Here is a 13683-nt window from a genome sequence, read left to right as displayed (position 1 = left end):
AATACTGAGCAAGATGGTCCTTAAAAGCCTAGAACCTGAATCTTTAAATTCTTTTTTTGTTTGCTTGTGTTTTGGGAAAAAGTTCAGGAAAGAGGTTTTCTTTTCGTCCTTTGCTTTCTTGCTGGTTTTGTCTGACTCTGAAGCAGTTCCTCAACGTGAGTGGGAACAAAGTATAACCTCTTAAAATATTTTTAAGAGGACAGGCAGGTTTGGTATTTGTAAAAAATATGTCAACAAAATGTGCTAACCACATTAAAAAAAAAAAAGTTGTCAAAGAAGCCAGAGGGATTCATTCAGCGGAAGGGCTGTTTTAGAGCAGGGAGACGCTCGGAGACAATAATGACTAAGGTCGTTTTGGCTGATGTTTACTGAGCTGATGGCCGCGTGCCAGGCACCGTTTTCAGGTTTGGTTGTAATTAGCTCCTGCAGCCTTCCCAAGCGGCCCCATGCGGTGGGCGGCGATGTGCCCATTGTACGGGCGAGGCAGGCAAGTCGAGTCAGGAGGCTGAGGTTTCCCCGCAGCTGAGCAGGGAGCCAGGCTTTGGGCGCCCGCTGGCTCTGAGGACCGTGTTTGATTCAGTTCCTGTTTCTGAGACCACCTTCGTGTTCGTGTTGGGGAGCGGCTGAGCCGAAGCAGCCCACCCCCTGAGAGTGAAGCCGTGGGGTACCTGGCGTTGGGCCCACCACCCTCGGGAGCACCAGGGTCGGCATCTAATCTTCAGACTAGACCTCTGATTTCGTGGTCACTCAGTACCTACCAGGGGCGTGGCTCTGACCTTAGTCTCCTCTCCAGCATGTTCCCCAAATTCCACATCCTGTTTGAGGGTGTGGCTGGAGAGGGCACAGGAGATAGGGGCTCATCCCCCCAACACTTCCCTGGAGCCACTCACCTCTGACTCTCTCCTTCAGGTGCCTCCCCGGTCTCACTTGACCTCCAGTTCGGAGAAGGTGTCCAAGGAACCCTGAAGGGCACGTAGCTTCCAGTTTCCTGGAGGATCACTTGGATTGAGGTATCTTTCTTCCCAGAGTTCTGCTTACTTTGTCTACATTGGCCCATCTTGCTGCTGATCGAGAGCTGCTCAGCTTCTGATGTGGACAGACTTGGGTCCAGCTCTGAGGGCCTCCCTCACTTCATAGAAACACTCTTGCTTCTCTGCTCCAACCCAGAATAAGGACCCCGGCAGGTCCCTGCAATGGTTGAGAACAGACCCGGTCTGGAGCGCGGGTGAGCTCCTGTGTGGCCATGGGCGATGGTCTTTGTGATCCTAGCCTGTCCTAATCGAATGCTTCATGTGCCAAATTCTCCCCCAAAGCGTTTGACTCGTGAGGACTTATTTATCCTTCCAAATACACCAGTGAGTGTTTACCCTCACCTCCTTCTGTAAAAGGGCAGGGGTGGGGATACGGCGGGAAAAGCGCTCCAGTGAGCTGGCTGAGCAATAGTTGGGTAGCCTGGGGTCTTGGTTTGAACTTGGAAACCAGTTTCAAGAGCTCAGCCCTTTAATTCCCTTCCTGTCTCACCACTGGGAGGTGCGGCTTCTAATCTGGGCGATGCGGGTACCAACTCTGCCTGGGTATCCAGAAATGGTGCAAATAATGGACGCGGCCCAGAAAAAGTCCTTAATCAATGGTCCCTATTACTCTTCTTCAGTCCCTTGAGGCCAAAGTCAACCGCTCAGGACAAAATAGAATGGCGTGAGCCGGCACAGGCTTTGGAATTTGTTCGGGCTAGAATTCTACTTTATTCTTGTTGTAGAATCTCAAGCAAGTCAAAGGCCTTAGAAAGGCAGAGACTGAGTTAACCTCTGCGGGCCACGGTCTCCTTACCTGCCGGATGAATTTCAGTACACAGGTTATGGTGTTTGGTGCCCAGCACTATGGTTGGGCCGATCAGGTGTGGAGTTAAGACTCTGGCCCATAGCAGGGCTATGGCCAGATTAAATTGTTCTACTTTTTCCTTTTTGTTAAACTTGTCTTATCCCTTCTTACTATTATTAATCGTTTTTGTTGTTGGGCTGTTTTACTGAAAATATGGACACGCTTAAATATCTGAGGGATTTCAGCAAGGAGACTTTCTGGGTTATTATTTTAAGAGGACTCTTGGTTTTATCAGCTTGTTTAATAAGACTCTTAATATCTCCACCAGATCCTTATTCCTCTGGCCATGCCATTCACGGGCTCTCAGGTTCATTCAGAGTAACATCCTGTCTTTACAACGCCCAAAATGGCATGTGCCTCTTCCCTTCTAATTTTATGACTTGTGTCCTCTCACTGCTCCATGCCAGCCACAACATCATGCCAGCTTCCTTTGCTGTTCCTTGAACCATGGGGCATACTGCTTCAAGGTCTTTGCCTGCCGATCCCTCAGCTGGGACTGCTCTCTGCCCAGAACTCTACATGGCTCCCACTGTCATCCCTTCAGATCTTTACTCAGATATCTGCACCTGGGAAGCCTTCCAGGCCTAAAATGTTGAACGTTACTCCCATCAACTCCCTCCACTCTCTGGCCCCTTTCTCTGTCCCCTTTTCCCCCCTCCATAATACTAATCATTTAATTCTTTTCTAAAGATTTTATTAAAAACTTTTAAAAATTTATTTTCTTATTTTGAGAGAGGGGGAGGGGCAGAGAGAGGTAGAGAGAGAATCCCCCAGCAGGCTTTGTACTGCTTTCCGTGCAGAGCCCGATGAGGGGCTCAATCCCACCAATCATGAGATTGTGATCTGAGCTGAAATCAAGAGTCAGATGTTTAACCAACTGAGTCCCCCAGGAGCACTGAGATTTTATTTTTAAGTAATCTTTATACCCAATGTGGGGCTCGAACTCACAACCCTGAAATCAAGAGTCCCTTGCTCCACAGACAGAGCCAGCCGGGCGCCCTGTAGCACTGATCATTTAATTCACTACAGTATTAAGTGTTAACTCCGCGAGGATCAGCATTTTGATGGGTTTGCTTTCTGGCTGTGTTCCCAGCCCCTAAAACAGTGCCTGGTACACAGTCAGTCTTCGTATTTGTCGACTGAGACAGTGAATGAATGAGCGGATGGCAGGACCGAGGGGGCATATTTACTTAATGAAACTGAACAGCTGAATGAATACTGGGGACATTTTCCCGAATGCTGTGATTTGGAGCAAACTGGCCTTACCTTTGAGGATCCTGTAGTCCATTCAGACATCATCCGTGGCCAGCATAACCCAGCTAGTGTCATAAAGGAGGCGTTGAACAAAGACAGTGACTGAACAAAGAGCATGCGGGCATTAGGAGTGGCCGTGGGGGATGGGTAGGAGGGCTCCAGATTGATGTTTGGACGGAGGCAGCATGTGGGTTTTGGGGGGACTCAAAATGGGTGTGGGACGGCTCTGGGCACAGAGCAAGGAGGAGGGTAAGTGGAGGAGAGTTCATTAAGAAGCAGTAAATGAGGGGCGCCTGGGTGGCTCAGTTGGTTGGGCCTCCGGCTTCGGCTCAGGTCAGATCTCACGTTCGTGGGTTCGAGCCCCGCGTCAGGCTCTGTGCTGACAGCCAGCTCAGAGCCTGGAGCCTGCTTCCGGTTCTGTGTCTCCTTCTCTCTCTGCCCCTCCCTCTCTCATGCTCTGTCTCTCTCTGTATCAAAAATAAATAAAACATTAAAAAAAAAAGTTTAAAAAAAAATAAAAAAAAAAAAGAAGCAGTAAATGAAAATACTAAGTATTTTATTCTCTGTTGATAATTTCCCAGGGTACTTAGCGTAGTTTGGAATTCTGTGTTAATAGGCAGCTAATTTTTAGTTATATAGGTCACATATGAATGTGTTTTACATGTTAAAAGATTAAAATATTTAGTTGCCAGTCAAGGGTACTGGATCTTTGCCCATATTTGAGAATTAACCAAATTTTATTCATGTATTTGCATATGTATTTCTTTCGTATTGACTTATTGAGACATGATTGACATATAACCTATTAGTTTCAGTTGTACAATATAATGATTCAATATTTCTATATATTGGGAAATGATCAGCCTATATATTTCCAATCTCTGTGTAGAATAAACATGCGTGTGTATTATATATAATATAAATATATATTATATATATTTCCTTTAGAAAATATATTATTGTGTTACCTTTCGTGGCTTCATTTATTTATTTACTCCGCAATGTCTTGGTGATTTAGCCTCATGAGCACATGTAGCAATGCTTCATTCTTTCTAACTGATGTCTATATTCTTTTTTTATCAAAACAATTTTTTTAATGTTTATTTATTTCTGAGAGACACAGACAGAGAACAAGCAGGGGATGGACAGAGAGAGAGAGACTCAGAATCCAAAGCCGGCTCCAGGCTGCAAGCCGTCAGCACAGAGCCTGAGGTGGGGCTCAAACTCACCAATTGTGAGATCATGACCTGAGGGGAAGTCGGGGGCTTAACCCACTGAGCCACTCAGGCACCCCTGTCTATATTCTTAAATTTGGATATATCATAGTTTCAGTGGTCACTTTCCTCTTGCTGAACATATAGGTTGTTTCTTATTTGTCACGACTATCAAGAAGGCTGTGATGAATTTCGGTATGTAGGAGTGATTATTTCTTCAGGGTAGTTACTGTAATTATATGCTTATCTATTTTTTTGTTTTAATGTGTTTAATGTCTGTTTCTCCTATGAAAATATAAACTCCATGAGGACAGCAATCCAATTTGTTTTGTACCTCGCTCTTTAATTACTATCTAGCCAGTGCCCGGGACAGAGGAGTGGTCAATAAATATTTATGGCATGAATCTGGCTGAAAGGTTGGCTGGGGCCCTGGGGCAGTTTTGCATCCTAAGGGAGGCCACTGGGACTTATTTGGGTAAATTGGAGATTTATGTGCGGGGCGGTAGAGGGTGGTTATTTGTGGTATTGAGGAAAAATTGTTCTAGGCGGGGAAGGAGGCAGGTACTTGAGGCCCGGTTATGCAATCATTACCCAGATCAGAGGAAAAGATAAGACGGTAGAAACAGAAAGGAGACGGTGCATTCGAGAGCGACTGGATGACAGGATCTGTAACACTGACTGACTGATTAGCTCTGAGGGACTGTGTAAGGAAGGCAGTGGAGATCCAGCCTAGGACATGTTTTCTTTCTTTCTTCCTTTTTTAAATTTTTTATGTTTTTTATTTATTTTTGAGAGACAGAGAGACAGTGTGAGCAGGGGAGGGTCAGAGAGAGAGGGAGACACCGAATCCGAAGCAGGCTCCAGGCTCTGAGCTGGCTGTTGGCACAGAGCCCAACATGGGGCTCAAATCCATGAACTGTGAGATCATGACCTGAGCTGAAGGTGGACGCTTAACCGACTGAGCCACCCAGGTGCCCCTCTTTTTCTTTCAATTACTTTAGAGAGAGAGACAGTTCAAGTGAGGCAGAGAGAGAGAGAAAGAGAATTTTTTTTTAGTTTTTTAAGCTTTTTAACGTTTACTTTTGAGAGAGAGACAGCGCGAGAGGGGGAAGGGCAGAGAGGAGACACAGAATTAGAAGCAGGCTCCAGGCTCTGAGCTGTCAGCACACAGCTCACGAACTCACGAACCGTGAGATCATGACCTGAGCTGAAGTTAGGCGCCTAATTGACTGAACCACCCAGGAGCCCAGAGAGGCAGAAAAAATCTTAAGCAGGCTCCATGCTGAGTGTGGAGCCCGATGTCGGGCTCGATCCCACGACCCTGGGATCATGACCTGAGCCAAAATCAAGAGCCAGACACTCAACCTCAACGGGCTGAGCCAGCCAGGCGTCCCTAGGACATTCTTCATTTCACAAACGTTATTGCCTCCCAGTTGTGTGCAAAAAAGCACTCTGCTAATTGCCTTTAGGATGTAAATTTGCACCACCTTTTCTCCCTACCTTCAAAGGAGATCTGGAGTCTCCTGGGAACGGTGGAGGACTTGGAGGAAGACTAAGCAGGTACACCAAGACCGACAGGGAGGAACGGAGGTGGGAGGGGCTAGCCCAGGGCGATAGAGTGAAATATTGTTGTCCCAGGGGGGTGGGGAGGAATGCTGGGTGAGGATGTTTCAACCCTGCCCCAGAGACGAGAACGTTGAGGAAATAGGATGTCGAGAAATGTGCATCAGTGGAGATTTTTAGAAGCGAGGAGATTTCAGTTGGTGACAGAGCCGGGGTCTGACGTAGGGTTCAAATGACCCACTGGCCTCAGTGTGGTCTGGAGGGTGGGGAACCAACTGTTAGCTGGGTGGCCGCAGGCGGGCTACTGAACCATCTTAAGCCTCAGTTTCCTCTTGTTAAAGAAGAGGCAGTGATCACTTACAGGGGTGAAGATTGGTTAGATTATGGCTAATCCGGTGGCCAAGTGTGTTTACCGGTGACCACGCTGATTCCCTGAGCGTGCCTTCCACACCGGGGAAAGTAAATGGAGGTGGTGGCCCGCAATTGGCCATTTCTTGTTTTACCAGGATGCCACCTTTCAGGAGATAATCTCTCCAGGAAGAAGCACTTAACTTGAAGTTCCGTGGGTCAGTTTTTCTTGCGTTTCTGTCCAGTCACATCCCAGTGTTGGTGGGATACAATCCAGTGTTGTTGTCGTGGACACCCCGCTCGCCCCCCCCCCGAGTCTTGTCTGCCACGTTATCAAGGATTTTGTTTATATTCCAAGAGACATGGGGAGTTTTAGGCAGGACCCTGATGTAATCAGATTTGACTTCTGAAAAGATCAGTGTGACTTCTGAAAACATCAGTGTGACAGAGAGGGGACTGTCCGTGCTTCTGCTGGAATGGTAGCTCTGCGGTAGAGCTCACTTCCCTTGTACTCATAACCCTGGCCTGTGGCAAACAATGCTGGGCACATTCTATTCGTTGAATGTATATTTGACCTCTCTGCATTTAAAGCAAGACTAAACGTAGCCATTGTGTTACTAGGAGGAGGTCATGAGACAATGGATGGGAACTTGTCTGGCAAGCAGTTATTTATTTACTTATCCCCCCCCACCCCGGTCTAATATTTAATGAGCATCTACTATGTGCTAGGCATGGTTCAAGGTCCTGGGGCTGCATGGGGTGGGGTGTGGGGGTAAGACTTGGTCAGTGTCTGCACAGGAAAGGAGGTGGCTGCTTTATTGCCTGTGGGTCTTCGGAGAGCTATGTAATCCCTCTCTGCCCGGGTCTTTGTCTAATAAATGGAAAAGTATAAATCCTACCTCACAGGCTCATGCCAGGGGTTAGATGAGTTACAAAGTGTAAAAGCGCACATTAAGAAGTCAATGAACGTTAGTGTTCATAAGCTAGCATCTTGGCCTGCTGGCCTGGAGCCTGCTTCCGATTCTGTGTCTCCCTCTCTCTCTGCCCCTCCCCTGCTCGTGTTCTGTCTCTCTCGGTCTCAAAAATAAACATACATTAAAAAAAAAAAGAGTAGAGCCCTTTGGGGAGCGGATACTCCGTATCCACGAGAATATGGCTGTCGTTAGACATTGCAGAGTTCCCCTGTGGTTTGAGCCGAACAACCCGACCGTCCAATGAGGCGGGCAGGGAGGAGGCTAGAATCCCCATTTTACAGATGAAGAAACGGAGCCCAGATCCTAGTGACTGGCCTCAAGACCCCAGTCTCAAGCCCCTTCCCACTGGACCTCTCGGCAGCTAAGTTCCATGTTTTACTAATGCACATCAGTGTGCGTTTGTTGTGAGCACATCTACTGGTCACTGCTGTGGGCAGACATCTAAGAGGAGATGGAGCCGGTAGTTGGAAATCTGTTTCAAGAGTTGAGCGGAGAGGGCGCCTGGGTGGCTCAGTCGGTTAAAAGTCCAACTTCAGCTCAGGTCACAATCTCACGGTTCGTGAGTTCGAGCCCCAGGTCGGGTCTGTGCTGACAGCTCAGAGCCTGGAGCCTGCTTTGGATTCTGTGTCTCCCTCTCTTTGCCCCTCCCCCACTCTTGCTCTGTCTCTGCCTCAAAAATGAATAAAACATTAAAAAAAAAAGAGTTGAGGGGAGGGGGCGCCCGGGAGGCTCAGTTGGTTAAGCGTCTGACTCTTGGTTTTGAGTCTGGTCATGAGCTTGCGGTTCGTGGGTCCAAGCCCCACGTGGGGCTCTGAGAGATGGCAGTGTGGAGTGTGCTCCGGATTCCCCCTTCCTCTCTCTCTGCCCTTCCCCATCTCAGTCTCTCAAAAAAAAAAAAAAAGTTGAGGGGAGAGGTCTGGGTGGCAAATACATATTTAGGAGCCTTAAACATCTAGATGGTCTTTCAGGTCACTGGACTATGGATGGAATAATCTAGGAAATGAGAAGACAAGGCACCAGCAATGGGCCCTGGGTAGTTCCAAGTCTGGAGGTCAGGGAGAAGAGAGGACCGAGAAGGGGGGATGGAGAAGGAGCCTCCAGTGAGGAAGGGGGTGGGGTGGGGTGGAAATCTATAGAACATGGAAAACAAAGGAAATAGTGTTTCAAAGATGAGGAAGGGGTCAACTCTATCAATACATACGGCACACATATTATCTGTTGTCTGTGTGTTTGTCTGTCTCCCTCTAAAAAGGGGCAAACCCTGGGGTGCCTGGGTGGCTCAGTCGGTCGAGTGTCTGACTCTGGCTCAGATCATGATCTCAGTCTGTGAGTTTGAGTCCTACGTTGGGCTCTGCGCTGACAGCTCAGGGCCTGGAGCCTGCTTCCGATTTTGTGTCTCCCTCTCTCTCTCTCTCTCTCTCTCTCTCTCTCTCTCTCTGCCCCTCCCCGGCTTGTGGTCTGTCTCTCAAAAATAAACATTAAAAAATTAAAAAAAAATTAAAAGGGGCAAATGCATTGTTTTGCTTCCTGCCAAGCCCTGTCTCCTGTGCCTAGAACAGGGCCAGGCTGCCCCACTCGCCCCGGTAAAACTCTGGGGTTACAGCTCTGTAGCGTGTCTCATTTAATTCTCCAGAGTCTTATAGAAAAATATGTATTTGCATAATTAATAATTCTATATACGTCCTTTTCCAGTTTTACTGATATATAATTGACATATGACACCGTATAAGGGTAAGGCGCCAGCATAATGACTTGATAAAGGCATATATTGCAAAATGATTACTTAACATCCATTGCTCCATATGGCTATCACCTTTTTCCTTGTGATGAGAGCTAAGGCCTTCCTCCTCTGCCTCCTCATCATCACATTTGGTGGATAAGGAAACTGCAACCCAGAGAGATGAAATAATATGGAGGCTAACGCAGCTCTCAGAAGGTGGAATGGAATAGTGGAGAGCGGGTCCTTGGGGAGAAGACGTCCCGTAACCTTGGCAGAGGAAGCCACCCCCTCCCCACTGGTAGGCACAGAGCTTAAACCATTTTCAGGGGGAAGAGAAGCTGCCATCTTGAAAGAAAGGGAAGGGGGTGGTAGGCAAAGGGAGCCACAGGTCTGAAGGCTCCGGGTCGCAGGGAAGGCCTAATGGCTGGAGCTTAGAATCCCAGGGAAGGGGCTGCCAAAACTTGAGTCTGCAGGGCTAGGCAGGGGGCAGATCCACAGAGTTGGGGAGGCCAGCTCTTGGAGTTTGTTCTTTAACCCCCCTCCCCCTCCCACCCCCAGGCCGTAGGAAGCCATTAAGCAGGGCGGTGACAGGATCTAATTTACCCGGTAAAAGATCTCCTGGATTTAGGGTGGAGCTTGGATTAAGGCAAATTTAGAAAGGAAGAAGCTGGCAGGAACCTTATGCGCCTTATGCGCTCCATATATTTGGAGGAGAGAGTGAGAGGGGACGGTGCCCTGTTAGAGACGGAGGTAAGTGGCCAAAGTTAAGATATATTAAGACAGCATTTAATGGACTAAAGGTGGGTGTAGGGGGATGGAGATACGAAATACCGTTGGACTTCTGGGTTTTGGCTTGAGTAAGTTGGGCGGACCCATTCACTGAGATGAGAATGGGAATCAGATTTCAATAAAACTTTGTTAGTCGCCTTCCTCTTCCTCCACCTCCCCTTATGCCAGAGGTGAGCGCAGAAAACTTTGAAGAGGTGCTCTGGAAGTTATGTGACACTTGCAATTCATATATATGTATATATTATGTTTATCTATTTTTATGTTTATTTATTTTTGAGAGAGAAAGCACAAGTGGGGGAGGGCTGCAGAGAGAGGGGGCCAGAGGATCCAGAGCAGGCTCTCTGCTGAGAGCCCGATGTGGGGCTTGAACTCGCAAACCCTGAGATCCAGACCTGAGCCCAAGTCAGGCGCTTAACCGACATGAGCCACCCAGGCGCCCCGACCCATGTAATTTCTAAAGAGAGTTTACATTTACATTGTGAGTGAAGTCAGCCTTGAAAAGCATCCAGAATATTGGCGGCAGGCAAAATTCGAGCGCGGAGAGCGGATGGGCAACGGGACAGATACAGTTAAAAATCAACTGTGCTCTTTGCACATCATCAAGGTCGATTAATTCAATCAAGTCATGATTGCATCTAAACCTCGATTTAAACTTGGCCCCTCCCTTTTCGGTTTGCTTTGGAAAACCCAGTAATCTCCTCTCTTATAGGATTGTTCCAGGCCAGGTAGACTGGCAAACTCCGAGAGAAGTCTCCAGACTGCAGACGCTGCCTCCGCCTCTGAAAGGTGATTTTTGCAGTTTATTTTTTTATCATAGATTATTGGTGATGTTTTATAGAAGGCTTAAAATGTCGAGGGGGCTCGAGGGGGGGGGGATCAAGAAACTTACTAGAAAAGAGAGCCGTGTGGCTTTCCCTGGAGTTGTTGGGTGATCCGTACTTAATTTAGTGCGTTCAGTCGTGTGAAAAGGGCTGTCCTGATTTCCTTCTCAAATGTCCTTTGTAGTTACCAAGAGCTGGCAAGGTTTGCCTTAACTTTTTCATTTTCTTTTCCTGCTGACTCCTCACTGCAGTTTTTCAGGTTTTCCTGCTCTGAACACTGAATTCTTTTAAATCGAGTGTCTATGTTGGCTCCATTTCAGCCCCAAGGATTTACGTACAGTTTCCAAAACTGTTTTTCTGTAATAGTTCCACAGTAAAACAAATAACTTGTGAAACAGGAAGATCATATCACATTGTTTGTCTAATGAAGGCTAAGTCTCCCAGGATGAGTCCAATGGATGTTAAATATGGCAAATTAGAAGGGTTTGGGGTTTTGTTATTAGATCTGAGAAGGCTGTGCGGCAGCATCTGGAGAGAAAACCAGAAGTTAGCGAAACGGAGAGGTTTCCTATCATGAGGATTGAATTGGAGATAATGGTGCTATTTTCTAAGCGTACACTGGGAAATATATCTTAAGGAGGGCCGGTCTGTTTGGATAATTGGGAAAACGAGGTGTAGCTGATGTTTGTCGCATTAAGGAGAGGTGAAGTGGGGCTTTTTCGACCTTTCTCTGAGTAACATGTGCAGAGCATCAGCTTCCACGGGAAGGGACATTTCTGATTCTAGTCTTTGTTTGTGTTCCCTGCCTCTCCCGCAGCACCTGACTCCTTTAGAGATAGTCTAGCTGGGGGTGATGGCGAAACCGGATTACTTGTGGGTGGAGCTACAGAGTACGCCGCCACGGCTTGGTTTTCCATGTTCATTTCATAGACTAGTAATGAGTTCTTCCGCTTTTACTACAAAACCAATTGTTCCTCGTATTCTCCTTTACTTTTGGAGTTTCCATTTTTAATTGTTTTACCGATGCATGCTCTGCATGCTCTCCAAGAATATCTTAAGTACGAGTCTTCCTGTTTTAAGGGGGAGAGCGTGTCTCACAGATGTCCTTAGAGCTAATGCAGATCACTCTGTGTCCATTTAAAAACACAGTATGTGTTTGCAACCCAGCACTCAGTCACTGGCAGAATTTTTGCAACGATTTCCCAGTTTTATTGGCACGTCTCCAGGAATAGGGTTCTTTGTAATTCTTTGCTCAAACATAAGGATCTCATACAAAACTCTTAGGTCAGTGAAGACAATTATCTTTCAATTTTAAAAGCTATGACATTTAAGGTTTTTTTGGGGCTGGGGGGGGGAGGAGATAGAAACAGTAACTAACAAACCATAAGATGCTAGCTATTATGCTAACAAAAGTGTAAAGGCACAGAGGAAAAGCACAGCCGTTTTTTGCTCAGAAAATAATTCAGTAGCAACAAGGTCTGAGAGCCAGGAGCCTCATTGTTTTTAGTTGAAACCATGATTTGTCAAAACATTTGTTTCCCTATCCCTTCTGAAAAGTTTGGACTTTTCTTTTTGCTCAATTTTGACACTAGAATTTTAACTATCAGTGCTATTGTGTTAACAGCATTCAAGGTTTCAGAGTTCAAAGGTTACCCATTAACTTGTAGAGTGAGGCTACACTTAATGCGGAGACTCAACCTGGTTCCACTTGCTCAGAGTTTGTTTTTGTAGCCATGCTCCAAGCCGGCCGTTTTGATCAGTTAAATGAAGTTTCTTGTTTATGAAGAGTGTCCTTGGATTGCATTTTAGGATGTGACTACTTCTAAGGGTTTAAAAAATATTTGAAAGACAGGTATTTATCTTCCCTGAGAAAAGGAACCCTAGCGCTAGAAATGATCAACATTAGTGTACTTCGGTGGGAAAAAAAGTTCTGGCCGAAGAATTTACTTCTGGCACTGCTAATTGTGATTAAGTAATTGGTTCACTTCCTTTTTTAAAAAGACTAACCACCATATGTGGGGTTAGTAGTTATATATAAAATGACAGCAAAACACCACACTTGGCAAATTCTTCCCCTCTGCTAGGAAGCTGTCTCTCACAATCCCATTTTCTACTAAGAACTTCATTGCTCACCAGCAGAGCCTTGATACAGCCCTCCTCCCCCATTTATTAAATATATACTTTAAGTGCCTTTCTTAGTAGGTTTTAAGTTTTTTCATTTTGGGTACACCCATATCCCATAAAAAAAAAAATACTTGGCTGTCTTGTTTTTGGTGAGTTGCCTAGCTCTGTTTACATTTGAATTCGTTTGCATTTTGGGGCAGAAAACTTGGTGGTTGTGATTGTTGCTTCTGCGATTACTCCTCGGGGCGGAACCTAAAATGAGGGAACACAGGCCTTTGGAATCGTGACCTTTTTTCTTCTTTTGTGAGCTGGGTACGGTAGGAAACGCTCTAAAGCTCTAAATACGTTGCGTGTGGGACAGAGGGGGCAAGGCTAGTTTGTCGCCCCCCCCCTCCCGCCCAGTTTAAGCCCGGGTTTCATCCACGTGGGTTTCTATCAAAGCCAAGTGGATTCTTGGAACCCAGGCCAAGTTTAGAAATATCAAGTTATAATAGCGGCACAAGTCTAGCCCTTTTAAAAAAACAATTACAGGATGGCTTTATGAAGATACTCATTAAACCATTTTAATCGTGTCACCTCCTCGACCTTGCTCACGCTTGACGAAAACCTGAAGGTATGTTTTTGCACTTCAGCCTTCTAACCTGCTCAAATGGGCGCCGAGGCTTTGGCTGGTAATTCGGGATGACCCGGGAGTTCTGCTACCGGCCCCTCCCTCGTCCGGGCACACCTTGCGAGGGAGGGGGAGGCGGCTAGGCTGAGGCCTGGATCTGCGCCTGCGCGCTGGCCCCCGGGGGGGGGGCGGCCCCTCCCCGCGTACCTGTCACTGGAACCGCTGGAGCGCGCGCGGGCCACGTTTAGCCGGATGGCGGGAGGCGGCGTGCGTGGTGCGGGGGGGCTGTGTGTGGGGGTGGTGTAAGGCGCGCGCGTGCGCGGGAAGCGCCGGCGAGAAGGGGAGTGCGCGCGCTCGTCAGCTCGCTCGCGTCCCGGAGGCGGAGTCC

General features: G+C 47.1%; 1 protein-coding gene across 1 annotated transcript in view; it reads left to right on the top strand.

The window, feature by feature from the left end:
• Window positions 1–858: 858 nt before the first annotated feature.
• The window catches only part of ZNF217 (zinc finger protein 217), a gene marked incomplete at its 3' end in the record, with an annotated part of 30905 nt that continues 18080 nt past the window's right edge, over window positions 859–13683 (top strand). Inside the window, exons 1-2 of the mRNA XM_029917971.1 lie at window positions 859–1010; window positions 10450–10526. The remainder of the gene's footprint in view (window positions 1011–10449; window positions 10527–13683) is intronic.

Source organism: Suricata suricatta, chromosome 12 (assembly GCF_006229205.1).
Source record: "Suricata suricatta isolate VVHF042 chromosome 12, meerkat_22Aug2017_6uvM2_HiC, whole genome shotgun sequence".
Lineage (NCBI taxonomy): Eukaryota > Metazoa > Chordata > Mammalia > Carnivora > Herpestidae > Suricata > Suricata suricatta.
This window is presented reverse-complemented; position numbering and strand designations above follow the sequence as displayed.